The 22,678-nt window shown below is 35.7% G+C and overlaps 1 protein-coding gene across 10 annotated transcripts in view; it reads left to right on the plus strand.

Annotated features, from left to right (window-relative positions):
• sky (GTPase-activating protein skywalker) overlaps window positions 1-22,678 on the plus strand; it is a 127,912-nt gene that overhangs the window by 2,304 nt on the left and 102,930 nt on the right. The window lies entirely within an intron of this gene.

Genomic DNA, 22,678 nt, shown 5'->3' on the forward strand with positions numbered 1-22,678 from the left:
GATTTTTTGAAGCGAAAGTCATATATTTTACATAATTTTATTACAACAAATTGATAATATTGACATTAAAAAAAGTGATTGCAAAACCTATTTAATTCACGCATTTGTCACACTCTCGATTATACCTCTCAAACACACATGATATACTATACAACCCACTTTTTTATTTCTTATTTTAAATGACATTCTAAAACTTTCTGACTTATATTTTATCGTCGTTGTCATGTATTGTAGTTGCATATACCCGTACATATGTATAAACGTATATTTATACCCTAAACCAGGTATATTAAGTTTGTCACGAAGTTTGTGACACCCACAAGGAAACGTTTGAGACGCTATAAAATATATACAGGGTCTACCAACAAGAACGACGTGATGTTAAAATGAAATAAAACACTGAAATTTGGTTAAAATGGGTTTTGTTTTTTTTGTAATGCAGATATTTTATGCCATTTATGATTTGAACAAAATGTCGGCCAAATGACCACCACGGGCCATTTGTATATCTCCGCCCGTTTACGCTAATTTTCGATGAGCCGGTGCAGCATTTCAGCGAATGTTTTCTTCGAGTTTCTCGAGCGTTGCTGCTTGATTGGGGTAAACCTTCCGTTTAACATATCTCCAGGGGAAATAATCTAGAGGCATTAAATCGCATGATCTTGGTGGCCATTTCTCGGAATTAACGAGTTGCCAAACTTTGCACGCAATGCGTCTATGTTTAGACGTGAAACATGAGGCCACGCACTGACTTGTTTGAAATAGAGATTGTCCGCGTGGATTTTTACCGAATTCCGGAGAAAAAAGTCGGTAAACGTCGTTTATAACGCTGTTGCTGTTGTTGTAACGGCAGAATTCTGCCGAGTTGACAGTCCTTGGGCTGATGAAAATCCGGGTCTGTTCCGGTTACATAGAACCGACTGTCGTGGGAATGGATGTTGTAACGTTTGCTATTGATGGTAACGTTATTTACTGCCTCATTTCGAAAGAAATAAGGTCCGATGATGCTGCCTTTTTGAGATATTGATCTCAAAATTTGCACACGACCTTTTCTCCTCAAAAAGTTACTCATTTGTCGGAACGGCCGATATATAGCTGCCATATAAACTGAACGATCAAAATTAAGTTCTTGTATGGAAACTTATTTATTTGTGAAGGGTATTCTAGCTTCGGTACAACCGAAGTTAACGCTTTTTCTTGTTTTTTTACCAAATTTAAACATATTTGTTTTATCTTATCAATAGATTAGTTTTTTGTAGCACTTACATCAGCTACATATATTTATATGTATGTAGGCTTAATAATAGTTAAAAACAAGCGTGCAAGTAAATTTCATTTGTCGAATTGATTGCAGTAATAACACTGGTCTGGCAAATTTTATTTTTGTTCCCCTTACTGTTTTCATCATATTTTGTGTTCTAAGCATGAATTTAAAAACCATTTAAAAATTGAAAAAAACATTACGATCCAAGTTATACAGTGAACAATTTTAATTTTATAGTCACAAGTACTAGAAGTGTCAGTAAAATATCTCATAACATTTAAATGATTTAAGAAAAAAGATTTATTTGATTTATATGATTTATTTATTTACAAAATTTTCGAAGAACTATTTCGTAGCAGACCAGTGTAATTTAGTGTAACCAACAACTTACTTTGCTTTTGCTCTTCTGCTTCTATTCTTTCTTCTCATATACAATATTTCGCCCGTTGTATATATCGCCCTCAATCTGCACACCCTCCACTAAATTTTCTGGCTTTCGTATGTTAGGGCTATTTAATGAAGTCACACGGGCGTAGTATGGTACAAAAGCACTCATCTACTTGTAAATATACCAGGCTAAGTTTATAATCCACATATGCGACTGATTGCACAATCTTTCATTGATAACTTTGGTTCGTTGGCGAGCCGGTTGATTATGTGAGTTTCCAATATTGTGTTGTTGTATTGTATTTGAATTGGTTTGGGTTCATTAAAAGTTATTATTGTGTATTTCCTTTTTGGTATTTTCGTGTGTGTAACTATTAAGTATTTTCTACACTTGTAAGTGTTATTAAAGCTTTGCAACTATCTAAACTTGAGAAAATCTGGTGAAAGTAAATAAAACAATTTGATACATCTGATTATATACAGTTATACATCTAGTGGGAAATTCTAAAAAAATCGATTTCATATTTCGATAGGTTATACCTTTAAAAATACCATACTTCAATTTCGATATCTCAAGCAGTTTTTGAGTTATAACCTGCTAAAGTGTCAGCTCCATCAGTTTATCTTCAAACGCTTTTTTTTCAAAACTACATTCTTCAATTTTGTTTGCGTGATTGCTCGTAGACAAAATGATCGGCTCACTATCAGATTTTCTGCATGTTTTACATATGCCATATATAGTTCCTCATACAAGGTGTGTTCCTAAGTAAACAGTAAAAAAGTAACAAAGTTAACTCTAATGGCGCCATCTATATGTCGACTAGTGCGTTAGAATCTGCTATCCTTGATCGACTTCCAGTAAAAATTTTATTTATTGGAAGTGAAGTTATTGTGTTTGAGGTGTCAGTATGTTTTTGTCATCGGTGCGAAAATGAGCTTCGAACAAAGAGCCAACATTAAATTTTGTTTTAAAATTGGTAAAACTTTTACCGAAACGTTTCAATTGATGAAACAAGTTTATGGCGATGATTGTCTATCCCGTAGCAGAGTGCATGAGTGGTTTCAACGTTTTCAAAGTGGTCGTGAGGACATAAATGACGATGAACATGTGGGCCAACCAAAATCCGTGATCACCGAAAATTTCATCGAAACTGTGCGTGAATTCATAAAAAATCAGCCGAAATCATCATTGAAATTCATGGAAACGTTAATGCGGTATTCTACCTTGAAGTTTTGAAGCGTTTAGTGCGACGTATTCGACGTGTTCGGCCCGAATATCGCGGAGATGGAAGTTGGCGTTTGTTGCACGATAATTCGCCGTCTCATCGATCGACGCTTGTAGCCGATTATTTGACCAAAAATCACATTTTAACAATCAACCACTCCCCGTATTCACCTGATATGGCACCGTGCGACTTCTACCTTTTCGGAAAAATGCATTTGCCGATGAAAGGAAAGCGTTATGCAGACGTGGAGGCCATTCAAAAGGCTTGCACCGGCATACTGGCGGCCATACCGAGCAACGAGCTAAAACACTCGTTCGACATGCTTTTGGATCTTGCAAAAAGCTGTATAAAAGCAGAAGGAGACTATTTTAAATAAAATTAAATGATTTTGCCGATAAAACCATTTGTTCGCTCTTTTTTTTTAAAAGTCCTGTTTACTTTGGAACGCACCTTGTATAATAACCTACCAGTTTTTTGATCCAATCAAAAATTAGTACAAAAATTAAAATTGTAGGCAAAATTCAATTTCAACACTGACAATATGTTCTGGTAAAGATTTTTTTTGTTTCATCCACATCCACGAAGGCTGAAATGGCTGTAGCCGTGGAGAACCTTAAGTTTTAGAGCCTTTAAAGATCGCGAGTAACTTGAAAAATATTAAAATTAGTATTAACAGTTTCACCAGGGTTTCTCTCTTTTGGATTCTTAAAATAAATGCATTTTTCATCGCCCGTGACAATTTAATGCAAAACTGATTTTCTTTTGTGTCTTTGAAGCAAAATTTTCTACGTGTTTTTTCGGTTTTCCATTTGTCTTTCATTCATCTAATATTGCTTTCTGTCTTCAAACTTTTTCGGTGGTCTTCCACGTTCTTCATTTCTCACATCAAAAGCATTACCTCTGAACGTTGAAACCATTATTTGCATGTTGCTTCTGATAGAGCATGTTCACCATATGCCTCGACAAGCATTTGATGCGACTCTGCAGCACTTTTCTTCAAATGGAAACAAAAAATTAATGCTTTCCGCAAATCATCACTTTTTGGTACAAAATTTGACATTTTTAACATAATGAAAAAATATGATGTTGTTTGTTCAATGACTGTAAGACTATTGAATATACTTGACAGATGTCAACTAACCAAACAGAAAAACAAGAAAAAACGTTAACTTCGGTTACGCCGAAGCTATAATACCCTTCACAAATACAAAGGCCCCTTACAAGAACTTGATTCCGAACGTTCCATTTGTATGGTAGCTATATAATATAGTGATCTGACCAATTTCTGTGGAGAATAATTTGTTGCCTTAAGCAATAACTCGTGCCTAATTTCGTGAAGATACCTCGTCAAATAAAAGAGTTTTCCATACAAGCACTTCATTCCGATTGTTCAGTTTGTATGGCAGCTATATGCTATAGTCATCTGATCTGAATAATTTCTTCGGAGATTACATTGTTGCCTCAAATAATAATCCGTGCCAAATTTCGTGAAGATACCTCGTCAAATGAAAGAGTTTTCCATACAAACATACGTACATGGCTAAATCAACTCAGCTCATCATGCTGATCATTTATGTATATATTTTATAGGGTCTCCGACGTTTCCTTCTGGGTGTTACAAACTTCGTGGCAAACTTAATATGCCCTGTTCAGGGTATAAAAATTAAGGCTCGTTCACAACAAATGTTCCCTACCAAAATATTTGTATCTTAACGCTCACTTCGGTACACCACTTTAGCACACAAGTATAGCTGCCATATAAACTGACCGCTCAAAATCAAGTTCCTGTATGCGAAATTTTTTTATTTGTGAAGAATCTTATAGTTGCGGTGCAACCGAAGTTGACGTTTTTTCTTGCTCTGATTTGTAAGTGGATATAACGCCTTAGGGAATATAGCTCAATAGTAAAGCGTTTCTATTTAATGAACCATCACTGTAACTGCTATTCATTTATTAGGAATTTTTTTTCCCAGAACTCTAAATATTTGTCTTCAATTTAAATTCGAAGTAGCAAAGGTGGGAATTCGCGGTGAATAATTTTATATGATTAAGGTCAATTAGCGGTGAATAATAAATGTTTACACTAACGATTATAATGCTATTTTGATATAATAAATCTTTGAGTTTATGTGAAAAACATTTTGTCTCATGACGAAAATGATGCGATGTCGATTCTTGCGATAAATCTAGATGCCGTATGTATGTGAATGTAAGGCGGTACTTTTTTTCGTTTGTTGCTCGCAAAAGTTTTTCGTATTTTTAGTGGTTTTAATAAGCGAAAAGGTTTCTCGACTCTCGAAATATTTGCGTTGGAAAGAGCGTTGCGTTTTTATCGACAATTTGTGGTATTGAAAATGCTTTTAACTGTCGTTTTTCCAAAGGGTCTATTCAGACGTTTATATTCATTTTTCTGCAAGCCCGCGAATTACTTTTGTATAATAAGTTTTCATCGATACGATGAATTACGGTAATTCAATGTTAATGAACTCGGTGATGGCGAAACTTTGACGGCTGACGATCGAACAAAAGGTTAATGAACGTCCAGACAGAAATAAGTATTTATAATTTGTATCTGAAAGCGTTAAGCTTTGTTCCGTAGCTTTCTGTAAATAGTACGAGTGCAGGCACAAAGCGATTTTATTTGTCCTCACTTATCCGCTTTGGCGTCACGTCAATTTTTATCTGAGTAGCTACATATGTACATATGTGCACATGTATGCACCGGCGAGTAGTTGCTTTGTAATGCTAGAGACGGCGACAATAATGCCAGTCAAATCCATCACTAATCGAACATTCATCGCAACTATGCATGCACAAAAGCATACACACGCACACACAAGCACATACAGGCACTAATACATACATTGGTAAATGCCAGAGAGCACGTGACTAAGTTATTACTTTCGTTTCGTTCAAGTTGCAACTGTAAGCAACAACAACAATGCTTGTAACTTAAACTTACTTATTTCTTAGCGAGCAATTGTTTAATTGTTTACTATGTGTTATTAAGTTTGATAAGTCGCAAATTTATCACATTGGTAAGCAGTATCATAGTGTTGATAGCAACACTCAAACACACGCAGCCATAAATAAACTCGCCTGTCTGTGGAAATACAATGTATCTAAGGAAATATTTGCTAGAGTGAAATAAACCACTTTCTTGCGCTCGCAGTTACCTCGGTGTGCAAAAGCAATAATTCAAAGCCAAGAGAAATAAAACGATTCAGGAGCAAGTGAAAAAATGAAAAGTTTGCTCTCGCCTTCTACACATACAAAGGTAGATAAATAAGCAACTACAAATCAAAGTCAAGTAATCGATGACTGTTACGTACAACGGCGTGCTATGCCTTGGAACAATAACAAATAATGAAAATAAAAACAAGAAAAAACGTTAAATTCGGCTGTACCGAAGCTATAATACCCTTCACAGCTGCATTTCATATTCATCTTAATTTAGATTGATCAGTTAGTATGACTGCTATGCGCTATAGTGATCCGATCTAAAAAAAACTAATCGGATATTGTACGGTTTCCTTAGACAATAATCCATGCCAGATTTCGTGAGGATATCATTTCAAATAAAAAAGTTTGCCATACAAGGACTGGATTTTGATCTATCGGTTTGTATGGCAGCTATATGCTACAGTGGTGCGATTTAACAAATTTATTCGGATATTTTAGTATTGCCGTAAAAAAAATTCATTCCAAATTTCGTGAAGATATCTCGTTAAAAAAATGTTTTCCAAACAAGAACTTTATTTTGATCGATTTGTTTGTATTGCAGCTATATGGTATAGTTGTCCGATATCGGCGGTTCCGACAAATGAGCAGCTTCTTGGCGACATAAAGACCAGTGCAAATTTTCAAAACAGAATAGCAAAAAAACTGAGCGACTAAGTGCAAATGCAGAGAAGAGAAAAAGCAAACAAAAAAACGAAGAGCAAAGAAATCAGCACAAAACTCTGAGCAATATAAGAGCCAGAAATGTCACTATCGTCGCAATGATTAACTGTAAATAGCAAAAATAAAAACTCGTAAATCGCTCAAACCGCGCTCGCTGGCGAGATAGTGGCAAGCTAAAGCAAGCGTTTCGCCATGAACATGACATGTCTATGTAACCAAATGACAAGCGATTTGAAATTTATGTATATATTTTATTCCCTGCTTTGTTGGTATGTCTGCAGCCGAGAGTTTTGTATGTGTACTGTAATTTACTCGAAATAGAGCGTTTCGAATTCCTCAAATAAGCTGTCTTGCGGAAATGTGAAATGCAAGCGCAGAGTTGCTCATACGTCTAGGTGGCCACAACCGCTGATTTTCCTTTGTTCGCCACATTTCTGCTGCTGCACTTCCTGCTGTGCTTTAAAGTGTTTGAAATATCAATAGTTGTAATATAATGAAATGTTTATCTAAATACATAACGGTGCCAATATTGTTGCCAAACAATACAAAATAACGGTGTGGCTGAATGGAAAAAAGTCGTGCCCCTGGCCTAATTAGATGCTTTGCATCGGACAGAAAGGAAAATAAATTATTTAATTTTGTAAAAGTATAAATTAAGAGCTTTTTGTAGTGCAATACAATTAAGTAAGATAACCTGAGTGCGAACGAAATCAGGTACTTTCCGAAAGTGAAGATACAAAACACCATGGTAAATTCGGTATATTGCCCATATACCGATTAGGAGGATACCTTTCATTGACTTGATACGATATATTTTGCTCATTATGTGAAATATCTGAATAAAAATAAGTAAGCATATCATATTTAACATAAGTTATCTTCGTTTCGTCATTTCTCTACTTGCTTCTGCTCTCTTGTCAAAAAAATTACATTTAAAAGCAACAATAATGTTATTGAGTTGAATTCGTAAAAGAAAGTATGCGAACCCCTCATTAAAGTGGTATAACCGTTAACTTCAATGCTACCAAGTTTTGTTTTTCAATATTTTTGATTTGTTTTACTATTGTAAATGGTTCAAATACAAATCTCTTTTTTTTGGCATTTTTAAAACTTAAGATCTAAAATCAATTATAGTAATTTCTAGGAAACAAAAATAAAGGGTTACAGCAACGTTTTTTAACGCGAAAAGAATTTATCCACTAAGAAAAAATCATAGTACTATTGCGTTTGCGTCAAAAGACAAGTTAGCGCAGGGTTGCCCCACACGTGCTGCCCGTTTGTTTGAGCATCTGGTATAGTTTGTTCGATTCGCTGGAGAGTAGCGCTTGGCGAGTCGAAGACAGCTACAATATGATTTGGGGTCAGACATGTTTGAAATCGGTCCAATACTCATATATCCAAAATAATGATTTAAGTATATATCGTTGATATTAGAGGAGAATATTACGCGTTTGTGATTTTAAGGAATTTGGAATTTCGATGTACATATTTGATGGATTTATACTATAGATTTGTCTTATAAGTTATCAATTTCATCAACTGAATTTTGAAGAAAGTGGCGCAAGTGGTACTTCGCTGCCTTAGCTTGCCCCTAATTAACACTCCTGTTATGTATGGCAATTAGCGTGAGTATAATAGACAACTGTAAAACAAAATTTGTATTTCGCATGGCAACTGACTACTTGTCATACCAACATAAATTATCATTAAAGACTGCATGGTGCGCCTATTTTGCTCTCTAACTCTCTCTAACTTTAATAAATGTTATTGTATTTATAAAAATTTTATATTGTTTAATTATAGATATATTTGAGTTTGAATGTTTAATGAACTTAAGTGCAAAAATATAATATTGTATATATGTATAAGAAATAATCAGTTTTTATACACTTATCTGAGCCTAATTTAGCATTAATTTTTCGTAACCGTTAAATATCCAAAGGCTTGTCTGATATTTGCGTTGTCAAGTGGGTTGGCCTGACATTTTAATATTCACATTTATAAATATATTTTAATAAAGTTTGATAGGGAAAAGGTTATAAAATAATGAAGGTGCCTTTTAAATGAGGGGCTTGCTTTCCTTGATTTATAACTCCATAAATGTATAAATGTCGCAAAGGTATTAGTATTCAAATGTGTTCAATGTTTATTTTGAAATGTTCAATGCGTATTATCGAACGAATTCTATGGGTCCAATTTTTGAAAATTGTTACCAAACAACAGGCGAGTCACAAAAGACTTATCAGTTATGCCACAGACTTGGTGTTTCGTAAATGGTAGTTTTTTGCTATAATTCGGAAAAAAGTTCATCGTAAGATTTTGGAAAATGTATTTTCTGCTTTACCAAAAACCTTCTACTGTTTTCGTATATTGAGTCTGCCACGAAATTTTAACACTCAGAAGGAAACGTCGGAGACCCTATGAAATATATACATATAGGTATAAATGATCAGCGTGACGAGCTGAGTTGATTTAGCTATGACTGTCTGTCCGTTTGTTTGTCTCTCTGTATATACGCGAACTTTTCCCTCAGTTTTTGAGATGTCGATGCTCATTTTTCGGAATCGCCATTATCGGACCACTGTAACATTCAAACTGAACGATCAAAACCAAATTCTTGTATGGAAACTTTTTTATATGACGAGATATCTTCACGAAATTTGGCATAGCAATTTGAATTGCTGATTTTCCCGATTCGAAACGACGCTTTGTTCTTTACAAATACCTGGATTTGGGTAACCTCGAAAAGAAGTAAAATTTCAAAATATTTGCAAAATGTATAATTTTGTTTACTTTACTCAGCTTTGCAACTGCCAATCATTCGTAACTTCAAACAGATGGTCCCAGACACTTCTGAATACATATTAACAACACCAACAATAAAAACAACAAACACGAAGCGAAAACAACAACGAAAAAAGCTCAGCAGTGTATTTACGAAGCTTAATGAATTCCAAACCTGTGTTATAACTGAATTTAATTCAATTTCAACGAAGGCAGGCGATGCCTGCAAATTGAAACTGAACTGCTTGTCAGTCGGTTGTTTGTGTGCAATTTTTTATTTCTATTGAAATAAAAATATAAATTCATTGAAAGACTTGTAATGTTCAATTAATTGAAATTAATATTAAAGATGCACGCTAAGTAAGAAGATTGTCGCTTTAACGAACACTCGCATAGCACACGTAGCCATCAGCTACCCCCATTTCTAAATTCAATTGTGAACCCGCTTCCTTCCTCGTGCTTCTTTGAATTTCTCAACCGACTTATTTGTGTGGCAGACTGTCGTGTCTTTGTTCGGTGGAATTCTATTTTCGTAAACACTTATCTTCTTTTATCATTCGCTTTTTTTTTTATAAACATTTGTATGGATATATTCATTCTTTAATTATTTAATTCTTGTGGTTGAAAAGCGCTATGGCGGCGCGAGTACCTGAGCTGATCGCATGATCTCTGTGCTGGTTCTTAATACAAGTATGCCACCATTGTTGTGAGCCAAATTATGGAATTCATTGTCAACAGAATTACTTGCACGAATCATTTTAATCTGACTTATACACTATTGCCCTTAATTCGAGAATGTGAAGTTATCGTTTTTTCCATTAGGTTATGTAGACAAACCCCGCCTCTATAATACTACCTGTTGGTTTGCTGAATTGTTGGTTCTTGGAAAAGCGTTTTCAATAGCAATTTCTTATTGGGTACGTTGTAGATCCAGAATTCGGAAGCTGTAGTGACTTTTATTAATTTTTTTTTTTAACTACGATCGTAACCTGTTTTGATCTGGGAAGTTAGTTAACAAAATTGGGACAAGTGCCCTAAAATGGATAAGCAGGATAATTGAGATAGATGGAATATATTCAAATAAAAGCTCTCAGAAGGTTAATTACTAGTTATGCCATAATATGCATGACTAAAACACGCCACTTCAACCTCTTCATTTCTTTTAACATGAAAGGTATAAAAAGACATTTTTATACTCTCGCAACCTGTTGCTACAGAGTATAATAGTTTTGTTCACCTAACGGTTGTTTGTATCACCTAAAACTAATCGAGTTAGATATAGGGTTATATATATATAAATGATCAGGATGAAGAGACGAGTTGAAATCCGGGTGACTGTCTGTCCGTCCGTCCGTCCGTGCAAGCTCTAACTTGAGTAAAAATTGAGATATCTTTATGAAACTTGGTAGACATGTTTCTTGGTACCGTGTGACGGTTGGTATTGCAGATGGGCGTAATCGGACCACTGCCACGCCCACAAAACGCCATTAATCAAAAACAAATAACTTGCCATAACTAAGCTCCGCAATAAGATACAAGACTGTTGGTACACAGGATCAAATTAGGGAGGGGCATCTGCAGTTAAACCTTTTTTTTAAAAAGTGGGCGTGGTCCCGCCTCTAATAGGTTTAATGTGCATATCTCCTAAGCCGCTAATGCTATAATAACAAAATTCACTAGAAGCAAATGTTTTTAGCACTTCTATTGACGGTGTGAAAATAGTTGAAATCGGGTGGCAACTCCGCCCACTCCCCATATAACGGTACTGTTAAAAACTACTAAAAGCGCGATAAATCAAGCATTAAACACGCCAGAGACATTAAATTTTATCTCTGAGATGGTATAAATTGGCTTTATAGGAATCGCTTTCAAAATTAGTCAGTGGGCGTGGCACAGCCCACTTTTAGGTGAAAACCCATATCTTGAGATCTGCTCAACCGATTTCAACCAAATTCGGTGCATAACGTTCTTTTCATGTTTCTATGTCATAGTGTGAAAATGGGCGAAATCGGACTACAACCGCGCCTATTTCCCATGTAACACCATTTTCAATTCCATCTGATTCTTTCACTTTCCACTATGCAAATTAGGTAACAATGATTATATCGGGGTAAAACTTTGCGTGAATAATGCAATTAAAGTATGCCACCTTGCGGCCAAAAATTGTCTAAATCGAACCAAAACTGTTCAAACCCCTAAGTACTAAATATGTGGACCCCAGTGCCTATAGTTGACCTTCTACCGAAAATATCAGTCAATCCATAAAGAAATCTCAAACGAGTATACCATTTGACTTTGCGAGAGTATAAAATGTTCGGTTACATCCGAACTTAGCCCTTCCTTACTTGTTTTATCTTGATTTTGATTTTGAGGAGAAAGTAGCGCTACCTTGGACAATAATCCATGCCAAATTTCATGAAGAAATCTTGTCAAACCAAACATTTTCCGATATCGGCTATTCCGAAAAATTAGGAGCTTATTGAGGAGAAGAGGAGCGCAAAATTTATCGATATCTCATAAATTGAGGTTCGCATATATACAGACGCATGACTTCTAAGTTATTTGTTCTACCGCTATTTCTAAGAACTCAGCCTTTTAACTTTATCGAAGAAAATGCAAAAAAAAAAAAATTATATGAATTCTGTGTGAAAATCTTTATCTAAATCATCCGAAAATCGTTTCGAAATTTTAATCAAAATTTATTTGTACGTCTGAAAAACTTATGTTCTTTCACTTTTCTAAGTGCTCACGGCTCTTATTATGTCTTCATCTCTTTTACATTCATTATGCAATGAAACGAATGCGCACTGTACTCAACTAAATCGAGTACCTGAGCACTTCATCATACGAGCTTCTTCTGTACTTCAGTCTCGGAAAATTCTCTTTTGGTGTCGCTCATTGCATTCAGACGAATGACACTAGTCGGACCACTTGAGCCGAACAATTTTTTGTATTTTCTTTCATACCACATTAACAAATTCTTGTACGCAGTGCACAAAAATATTTTTGATTATTTAATTTTTATTCTTATTTACCCTTTTTTAAAATATTTGTTTTATGCTATGCATATTAGCATAAGACATACAGAAAATAGATAATAAAATTAAAAGTTCTAAACATAATGTAAATATTCATTTGAAACCGAGCGCTACTATAATTATGAAAATAATTTCAAAATTAAAAGGAATGCCAAATTGCTTAGCAGAAAACTGTTACGAACAAGAATGTGCTATAGAGCACTAGCGACACTGTCCCTTCATCTTTTCTCTTCGTCCTCTCGGCTACAAAACCGGTTTGGGCTACTAAAAAAGTCCTCGTGTGAACATAGTCTTACATGAAATTCGTCGAATACCTCGAAAAAGGCAAGCAGCGAAGTATCCAAATTTTGCTGAGATTGAAAGTACTCATATACAGCTATTTCTAGGTGTTTGTTTTTTCGACAAAAATCGGCCGATTACACAAGCAACCTCCATCAACGAGTAAATCTCGCTTTCGACGACAACAATCAACATTTCGGGGTAAGCTGGTGGCGGCAGGCAGCAGCCAATTTCTTTCAGCGAGCGGTGAATGAGTACTTTTCATTGCCGACGGCTTTTGACAACGACAATCATTTGCAGCAACAACAACACAATGTACACATGTTTGTACGTGCTTCGTACCTGCCTAGCACCCCGCACCCCGAAGTTATGTGCAGCCCATTGGGCGAGGAAATGCGGCTGGTTCTTTTCAACTCATCGCAGCTCGCACTTCGCAGCTGGCCGATCGGTCGGTCACGTAAACAAGGTTAATCAAGCGTGCTGAGGCATATCGTTTACGCCGATTTTGCATTGTGTACTTTTGCGAGCTTATTGTGAGCGCGCGAGAAATATGAACAGAAAATCAAAAACAATAACAGCTATGCGAAAGCGAAAACGGTGCAAAACTTAAGCCAAACAATAAAATTAAATGAAATGATAAAGAAATTAAAGCATTGTTGTTATTGTTTGTTAACGTTGTTGTTGTTGCTTTGCGCATTCGCCTGTATAAATAAAATGCCAAATTAATGTTTATTAAAAGCTTGTTGTTGTTCCCGCTTTAGTGCTTTTTAAATGCGTTCAGCAGCTGCCTAAAATGCGAATTGTTGTGCGACACGACGCTTCGCCACCACAGGAAGCGTTCAATTGTCACTTGCAGCGAGCTGCTGCTGTTGCCAGTCCAGCGGGTCTTTCCGCGCACCTTTCCTCTCGGCGATAATTTGTGTACACATGCTCATACATATAAATAAGTTGTTTGTGTGTGTGTGTATGTTATTTATATTCGCTGGCATCTCAAGCTGTTTACGGGTTAATGTGGCAACTACGCAAATATGTCTTTTGCGCCGAAGCGACAGCGTGTGGGCGTTTTTTGTGGCGGTGCGGCTGCCACTGCCGCTTTTGTTTGATTTTATTAATTTGATTAGAATTTATGAGGATGCGAGCGCACGCTGGTATCCGCTTACATATGACAACTCAAACACATATACAGTGTCAGACCATATAATAAGAACACTTCAAATGTTTGATAAATATTATTCAATATTTTGTTATATAGCCATTGTTACACCCCAAACAGGGTATATCAAGTTTTTCACGATGTTTGCAACACCCAGAAGACGAAACCTCGAAGGCCCTACAAAGTATATAAGTACATATTTATTGCATTATAAACAATACATATAAGTATAAATGATCAGCGTGACGAGCTGAGTCGACTTAGCCATGCCCGTCTGCCTGTCTGTCGGTATATCCGCGAACTAGTCCCTCAGTCAGAGATAGCGACCTGAAATTTTCCACGAGTCCTATTCTCACTAAGAAGCTGGTCATTTGTCAGAACCGCCGATATCCGACCACTATAGCCTATAGCAGCCATAAAAACTCAACTCAATCGGAATCAAGTTCTTGTATAGAAAACTTTGTTATTTGTCAAGATATCTTCACGAAATTTTGCTTAAATTATTTTCCAAAGTATTTGTACAATCTCCAAAAATATTGTTCAAATCCTATAGCATACCACACCACACCACTATAGCATATATGTAGCTGCCATGTAAACTGAGCGATCAAACTGAATATAGATAAATATCTTTTTACAAGTAGTCTAGGGTATGTAATACTATGCTCCTTAAAAAATTCTTAACAATTCTTCTTTTTTTTGACCTGATGCTTGAAACCTTTTCTTTGACAATGCTCCACAGGTTCTCTATTGGATTTAGGTCTGAAAATCGAGAAGGTCAAAATTAAAACGTCTATTTATTATGAAGAAACCGATTTCGTGCATGGACCGACATATGTTTAGGGTCGTTGTCCTTTTAAAACGTACATATCATCTTCCACTCGGCAAAAAGAAGCATAACTTCACAGAGTATATGGATGAAAACAAATTTGTCCATCGTCTCTTTTATCCAATACAGAGAACTCACACAGAAGAAGCATTCCCATACCATGATGCTTCCACCTCCATGCTTAGATGTTTTTGCAGTTTAGTTTCGGTTAAATGCTGTATTTTTCGGATACCTTACCCAACGTTTATTCTCGCTTCCAACTAAATTTAACTTGCTTTTGTCTGTTCATAGTACTTTGCGATATTTTTTTTGCATTTATTGGGCCATACCACTCGATATGAGCTTTAGCGAACTCACGTTCGACACTTTACGAGCTGTTCTCCCCAATTGCAGCAGAGGACTTGAATGGGCCCCGAAACGATAGATTCTTATGAAATTATCGTTTGCGCATGTAGTTTTGCGAGGCTTACCGATATATAACCGATTTGTTTTTTTGTTTTTATTTTATTGTCCCCCTTCACACGCTTCACATTAACAGTAGTCTAGAAATTGCCAGAAATTATTAACTGAAGAGTCAATTTTTTAGCGCATGAGATGCCACCTTTCCTAAGCAAAATTTTAACATAAACTATGTCGTTATAAAATAATTTCCAATCGAATATTACTGGGTTTTAGTTTTTTTGTGTTTTTATTTTTTTGTCCAGTACTGTATATATACACATTTGTCCATATTTAATTATGTACATTGTTTTATCAGCGTTGTCATTGCCAGTGGGCTCGTATGCGTCGTTCTCACAGCTCTGCGTACCGTTATTCTGCCAGCTGAACGCGGGCCTCTTTTTGCGTATAAACATACGAGTAAGTACATATGTATGTACACTTAATAATAATTATTCCCATCTCGCAACATATGGCATTCCGTTATTATTAGCTTTCCTCTCCGCGGCCGTCGTACCGGGATGTAATTTATAGCAATTACGCGTAACTTTTTTCGTGTAATCATACACTGACCTATTGAAATTAATCTAAGAGCGAATTCAGCTTCCATGCGAGCACTCGTACATCCGTCATATCCGTTTAATGTGTGCTAATGAGCGCTGATTGAAATTTTAGTCGCACTAATCGTGCTGTTTTGAGAGTTTGCGTCTGTGATATAAAGTGACTTTTAACTGATTTCACTTGAAGTATGTACATATGTACATAAGTATTTGGAAAAGGTCAAACGGTTGTTTAAAATTAGAATAAATGCATGTTTAAGATAAATATTTGTCCGAAACAAGCAATTCTACCTCTAAACACTTACAATAGCATGTGTATGAAGGACTCTGAAGTTGGATGCCAAAGACAGATGTCACCGATTTCACGCTTTATCCAACAATAAGAGAGGTTTAAGGGCTTATATCCACTTGTGGGTTTAAAAAAGTTGTTTTGTTTTTTATATACTTATAATGTATATACTTACGTACATACCATATATTCTATTATCCTAGTTATGAGCGCCCAAATTTTTAGTTGTATCACTAGTAAAAGCTTTTCGGCTTTTGATCAAAGTTCTATAAACGTGACATCCATCGTGCGCATAGCTGTTTTGTTCGTAATAATTCGTAAATGTTGCCAAATTTTTACGGATGGTACAGAAACCGTCGAAGACATGCCTCGTTCCGGTCGTCCTTCGACGTCTACTACTGACGATAACATTAAAAATAGTGAAGGAAATCGTGCTCGAAAATCGTCATGCGAGTGTTAGAGAGATAGCACGTAAGATAAACATCGGCCGTGAAGCAGCTCGTTTGATTTTGATCGATAATTTGGGCACGAGACGCGTCAATGCTCGGCTTGTTTCATAAAAGCTGAATGTTTTGCAAACAGATTAGTTGAGAACGATTTTAAGACCAAAAACACGTTCAACACCGTATTCACCGGATTTGGCCCCATGCGCCCTTTTTTGTTTTCAAAACTCAAGTTGCCACTCCCTGGAACCTGTTTCGACATGATTGAGGCCGTAAAAGAAAATTCGCAGAGGGAACTGAAGGCGATCCCGGACATCGCCTACAAAGCATGTTTTGATGATTGGAAAAAGAGGTGGCATATCTGTATCGCTGAAGGAGCATATTTTGAAGACGACAAAATAAATATTGATGAAGATTAAACATTTTTCATTTTATTTATAATTTCCGGAAACTTTCTGGTCACAATGTACTTTCACAAAATTCAGCATGGATTATTATCCAAGGCAATTCAAGTTACAAGTTCCGAACAAACTGTTTGGATCGGACTATTGTACTATAGCATATAGATGCCATACTAAGTGATCGATAAAAATCCAGATAAAGATTTTTTTATACCCTTTATGGTTTAAGAAATTCACCTTTGAAAGGTATTATAGCTTTAATGCAGCCGTTTTTTCTTGTTTTTAAATGCTTTTACTGTGTAAAGTTAATTAAAATTTTGTGATACAAAATTTAACTAAAAACTTTAGGTTCTTCTGCACCTATTACAATATTTCCGTTACTTACCAAATCGCTTACAGTTCTTCGCCTATGTCCCTAAAACAGAGTCGGGCATCCACTGATTATACTTATATCTGTCTAAAGAAATATCAGAAACCTCCCTTCTAGTAGACTTCACTCCTTCATTGTTGAAAGTAAAGTATTTGAAACCATAGACTTTGAAGTTTTCCTAATTTTCATTTCTCACCGACTAAAACGAGTTATTTTTACTTTGTGCTTCTGGAGTTATCAGTAAATTTTTTATCAAATGATAAGGTATAGGTATGCGACATGTTAGTTGTTGGTGGCAACATGTCATATTTTTGTTTTCGAACAGTAGCGCGGTACAATCAATATCAGTTGGCTTGTAGATTGTACAGGTTGTTTTTGTATTTGCATGTTAGAACCAAACACTTAGTGTAATTAAGACACTTAGTCATAAAAAACATAAATAAAATTATGGCAAAAAGAAACTAAACTAACTGCTAACATATTTACGAAGATTTAAATCACAAAAAAGCATAAAATAATGACAGTGAATTCGGAGCATCATAAATATTTAATGACATGTTTACTTGGACACATTTTAAGTTTATAATTTTTTTACTTCTACAAAATGACTGCTTTAACTGATAACCGCAGTGCTGTTGCATGACCATCAGTCGACCAAATCGGTTCGTGTTTGGATGAAATGTGTTTCATGTTTATTAAAATCGGCTACAACAAATTTGCTATCAGTCAACAAGTGTTATAAACACGTTAACGACGTATTGAACTTGATGGCGACCACATATAATACTACTTCGGGTTTTGATGAGGGTCACGGGTCACTCAATAGGTGCGTAAAGGGGCTGTGAATGTGTATTTACATAACATTAAATTTCCAAAAGGGGAAGAGGAAAGGAAGATTTCAGCATTATAGATTCATCTTAGCTAATAAACCAATTAAATAGGACGTAAAATTGGAAATTGTTTAATATGATGATAAGGATTCACTCAGATATTGACCCTTTCAGGGTTTGCCACGAAGTTTGTAACACTTAAAACAAAACGTTAGAGACCCTATAAAATATGCCTTTTGTATTTCGGGATTATAGTACAAAAACAAATATTAATCATTGAAAATCGTTTTAATTGGTTGTCGAAACAATTTTGGCACTCAGATTGAGGTAATTCCAAAACATGCGTTCTGAACACATTTTTTACTTACGGGAATAAAACGAAGTCATGCGATGCTAAGTCAGGGCTATACGGTGGATGACCCATCATCATCAGGTGCTCAAAAATGCAGTTGCTTCAGTCGATGTGTGAGAGCTCGCATTGGTGAAGAGTGATCCGTCTTCGATGATTGGTTTTCCTGATTTCTTGAAAGACAACTGGCATACGAATTGCTGTATACCACTCAGAATTTACTGTTATGCGTTGTTCTAGTGGTATGGTTGCGACATGTGTAGTTTTCCCAAAAAAACTGGAAACACCCATACTGCCGTCTGCTGGGCCCTTTTGTGTAAATCCACGATTCATAACCTGTCACGTTGTCATAGACGTGTTTCCACTATCGGATACTTTAAACGATTGACAAAATTGTGTGAGATCCAATGCATGCTGGTCCCACTACTGCCCATAGTTATCTCCATCTCACGATAGGTCACATGAGATCCTGCAATATCAGTTTGCGCACAGCATCAACAACTGAACGCGGAAATGTTTGCGATTTATTTCCATTTTTTGGCTGAGATGAATATTTTAAGTTACTGTAAACAAAACAAATAGCGCTCGTATGTCAAACCGTTCTGAGAATGTATAAAATCAAAAATGTTAAACCTTACGATAAAGTTGTGAGTCGCCAGACTGCAATACTAGAGTTGTCAAATCCCGAAATATATAATGCAACCAACGTATAAATGATCAGCGTTAAAAGCTGAGTCGATTTAGCCATGTCCGTCTTTATATATGCGATCTAGTTTCTTAGTTTTTTACATATTGATCTGAAATTTTGCACACGTCCTTTCTCTATAAGACGCTGCTCATTTATCGTAACGGCCGATATCGGATCACTATAGCATATAGCTGCCATACAATCTGCACGATCAAAATCAAGTCCTTGTATGGAAACTTTGTTATTTGTGAAGGGTATTATAGCTTCGGTTCAACCGAAGTCAATGCTTTTTCTTGTTCTTTATAATATACAGATGAATACCGACTTTTACGAATTTATCCTGTGTTTCTTAACACTGCTTTATGTGTGATACTCTGTCACGAAAAGCGAATTGCTTGCAGGTGCAAAGTGAATATGAAAACCACGAAATTAGTACACTTAAAATTTCGACAGCATACATTTATTGCCTCCTTTATATTTTGATTTATTTAAGTCGCTGATAACTTTTTAAGATCACATTTTGCGGTAAGAAATATAAGAGAAGAGCGTAAGTAAAATAATTTATATCATCAAACTGTCTGAGAACCATGACAGTTGAAAATAATGATGCGTGACAATAATGTTCGGCTGCCCATGGTAAAAGTGTTGAATATATTATATTTAGCCGGTATTTATAGCGCAAGTGTTAATAACATAAATCATCTGCTAGCGGCTGGACAATGACTCAATCGCGCCGCGTAGGCGAGTTCACGGTTTTGTCGCATTATTGTCTTCCATAATTTATTTTCCTGTTAACCAGCTCAAATGATATTATATTTCACATGCGAGGTGTGCTCACTTCATCAGCACCTCTGAGCACACAATGGAAGCCGGGTTTGTTGTCTATTCGTGAAGTAAACAAACTGCTTTAAAAGTCTGTCGTGGAATTTTTCAATATCCTCTTTTATAAATAGCGATGCCAATTTTTTTTGCCAGTAAATTATTTTATTTTCAAGTAAAAACCTAGCATCATTAAATAAGGTTAATAAGACTTGAGCTACAGTGCTCACCAGTTTAAAAACCATAGCTTTGAGAAAAACGCAATTGAAGTTTTACAGTAACGTTCCAGAGCGCCCGACATCCCTTTGCTAATTATCGACTAACTTGAAAAGTATATGTCGGATTAACTTAAAATTTTCAGAGAATATTTCTAAGATATTAAACTTTAAAATGCAAAAAGTTGAGTTTTGGAAAATTCTAACTACCCAACCCCTTAAGTCAGTTATTGATCCCTTTTACACTAGTAAACACCTTGGTTGGTTTGATTATTTTTTGTTTTCCCATTATTCCAATCTCTTTCTTTTAAATAAATAGTTTTACAATTATTACTTTTTTATTACATGTCTACTAAATGCTTCCCTTTTCACCAGCTTGTGAATTAGCTTGCGTTTGCAGATTGCATTGTTGTTGTAGATATTCTTTTTTTTTTTTACTGCTATTGCAAGGGAATCGCCGATGAGTCAGTTGACAGTAATGCTGTCTAGTAAGTCCCCAGTCAACTTTAGCAAACAATCCAGTGCATTCATAGCCGTCGATTAACATTTGCTTGAAATTCCAATGAAATTGTATACCCACTTGTCTCTTCAACTTCACACACACACACCCATTCGTATGTTATCCAAACAATTTTTGCACTTTTGTCTACAGTCTGGTAGCTTTATGGGTTGAGTTAAAATGGGGCCGCGTGGTTATTACATTTATAAGGCGCAATCCGTCGCTCTTCTTCATAATCGCTGATTTATAAAGTTGTCATCTTACATTTGGATATGAATTTGCCTAGACCTTAGTATACATTTTTTGTATTTGTGGGGCCATTGATCTCAGTGGAAATATGTTAATAATCTGGCAGCCTACTGTCATGTGTGTACGTATCTATGTATGTATTTGTCTTTCTTCTTTATTGTACCTGCAGCTTTCTTGTCTAGTCGAGCCGTTTGATCCCACAATTTGGTAATTTTTGCGGTATGTTTCGGATCGTTAGCCTGTATGAAAATGTCTTTTTGCCTACGTTCGAGTCCGAGTATATTTAGATTTGGAAGACATGAGACCTCCAGAATATCAATATAGTCTATGGCACGCCTTGTACCATCGATCCACCGAAGTACACGCAGCTCATTTTCGCAAAAACACTCCAAAACCATCAAATTTCATTGTTTGGCGTATGTTGCGATCATGTACACCAAACTGTTTGTAAATCCATGTCTATTCGCACCTATATGATCCTATTCGATTAATTTTAGTTTCATCGGAGCAGGTAACTTTCTTCCAATAATTGATGGTGAAGTGTTTATATTTGTTGGCGAACTCTAATCGGGGCTTACGGTGCTTACCAATTAAGTTATTTTTCAGGCATATGCGTATTCTCTCACTGACATTTACTCCCTGGAGCTCTCTAATGACTTTATTAGTTTCCACAGCGGTTTTTGTTGCTCCTGTAGCAATTAAGCGCCTGCCAATTCGTGCAACAGTTGGGGCACTTCCTGCAGATAGCCTCCACCCCTTCGTGCCACTATTAATCATTTTATTGATAGGTCGAAGAGAAATGTAAATTTTTTAGCGATTTCTGGGTAAGAAACACAATTTTTTGTATCTTCCAGCACGTTTTTCTCCAAAGTAGAATTTACGGCTTTTCCCACCATAAGACAACTAAAAAGTTTTTAAACTGCTATATTTCATATTTTTTGGGTTATAAATAATTAAAAAGATTATATTTATCTTTCTCGTATTAAACTTGAACTTCTTTATTTTGCCCTCAATTTAACCCCGAACAAAACTGTTTACACGCTCATTCTGTTTGCTTCTATTCAAAAAAATAGTAAAAGTCCCGTTACTTCTAAAAAAGCATTACCAGCTGGTAATTAATGCACTACTTAAGAGTTTAAAATAGAGAAATATTGCCAGACTGATATCAATTTGATCAATAACAAGCGACTAACTATCTACGTATGTATATTCGTGATTCGTGATTTGTCTCTTACTGTACTTACACTGCGCGCCACCAAAACCTGTAGTTACTTTATTGTTTTGTGATTTTATCATCTTTGTATGAATAGTTATTGGTAAAGAGGACATGCAATAAGAATGATACCGTTATACCATTTTTGCTATTTTCTGTTTTTTTTTAGTCAAAAAGTGTACTTTATTTTGCTTCATCAGGTTAGCACAAGCAATTTGTCTTGCATTTATCTTCGGAGTTTGAATACTTATTCACACCAAATATTTTCTATTATTCAAGTGCTGTATTGTCTTTAATATGGGTAAAGGAGAATCGCTCTCGGTTGTAGGAAAATTAATAATACAATTTCTTGCATAATAAGTCGGGGTATAGTCGAAATAATAAAATGATTTCCGTTGTTGACAACTGAGCAATGTAGAGAAAAGCATCCAAGCCTCATTCATCGACCGACA

The sequence above is a fragment of the Bactrocera oleae genome, chromosome 3, assembly GCF_042242935.1.
Source record: "Bactrocera oleae isolate idBacOlea1 chromosome 3, idBacOlea1, whole genome shotgun sequence".
Classification (NCBI taxonomy): Eukaryota; Metazoa; Arthropoda; class Insecta; order Diptera; family Tephritidae; genus Bactrocera; species Bactrocera oleae.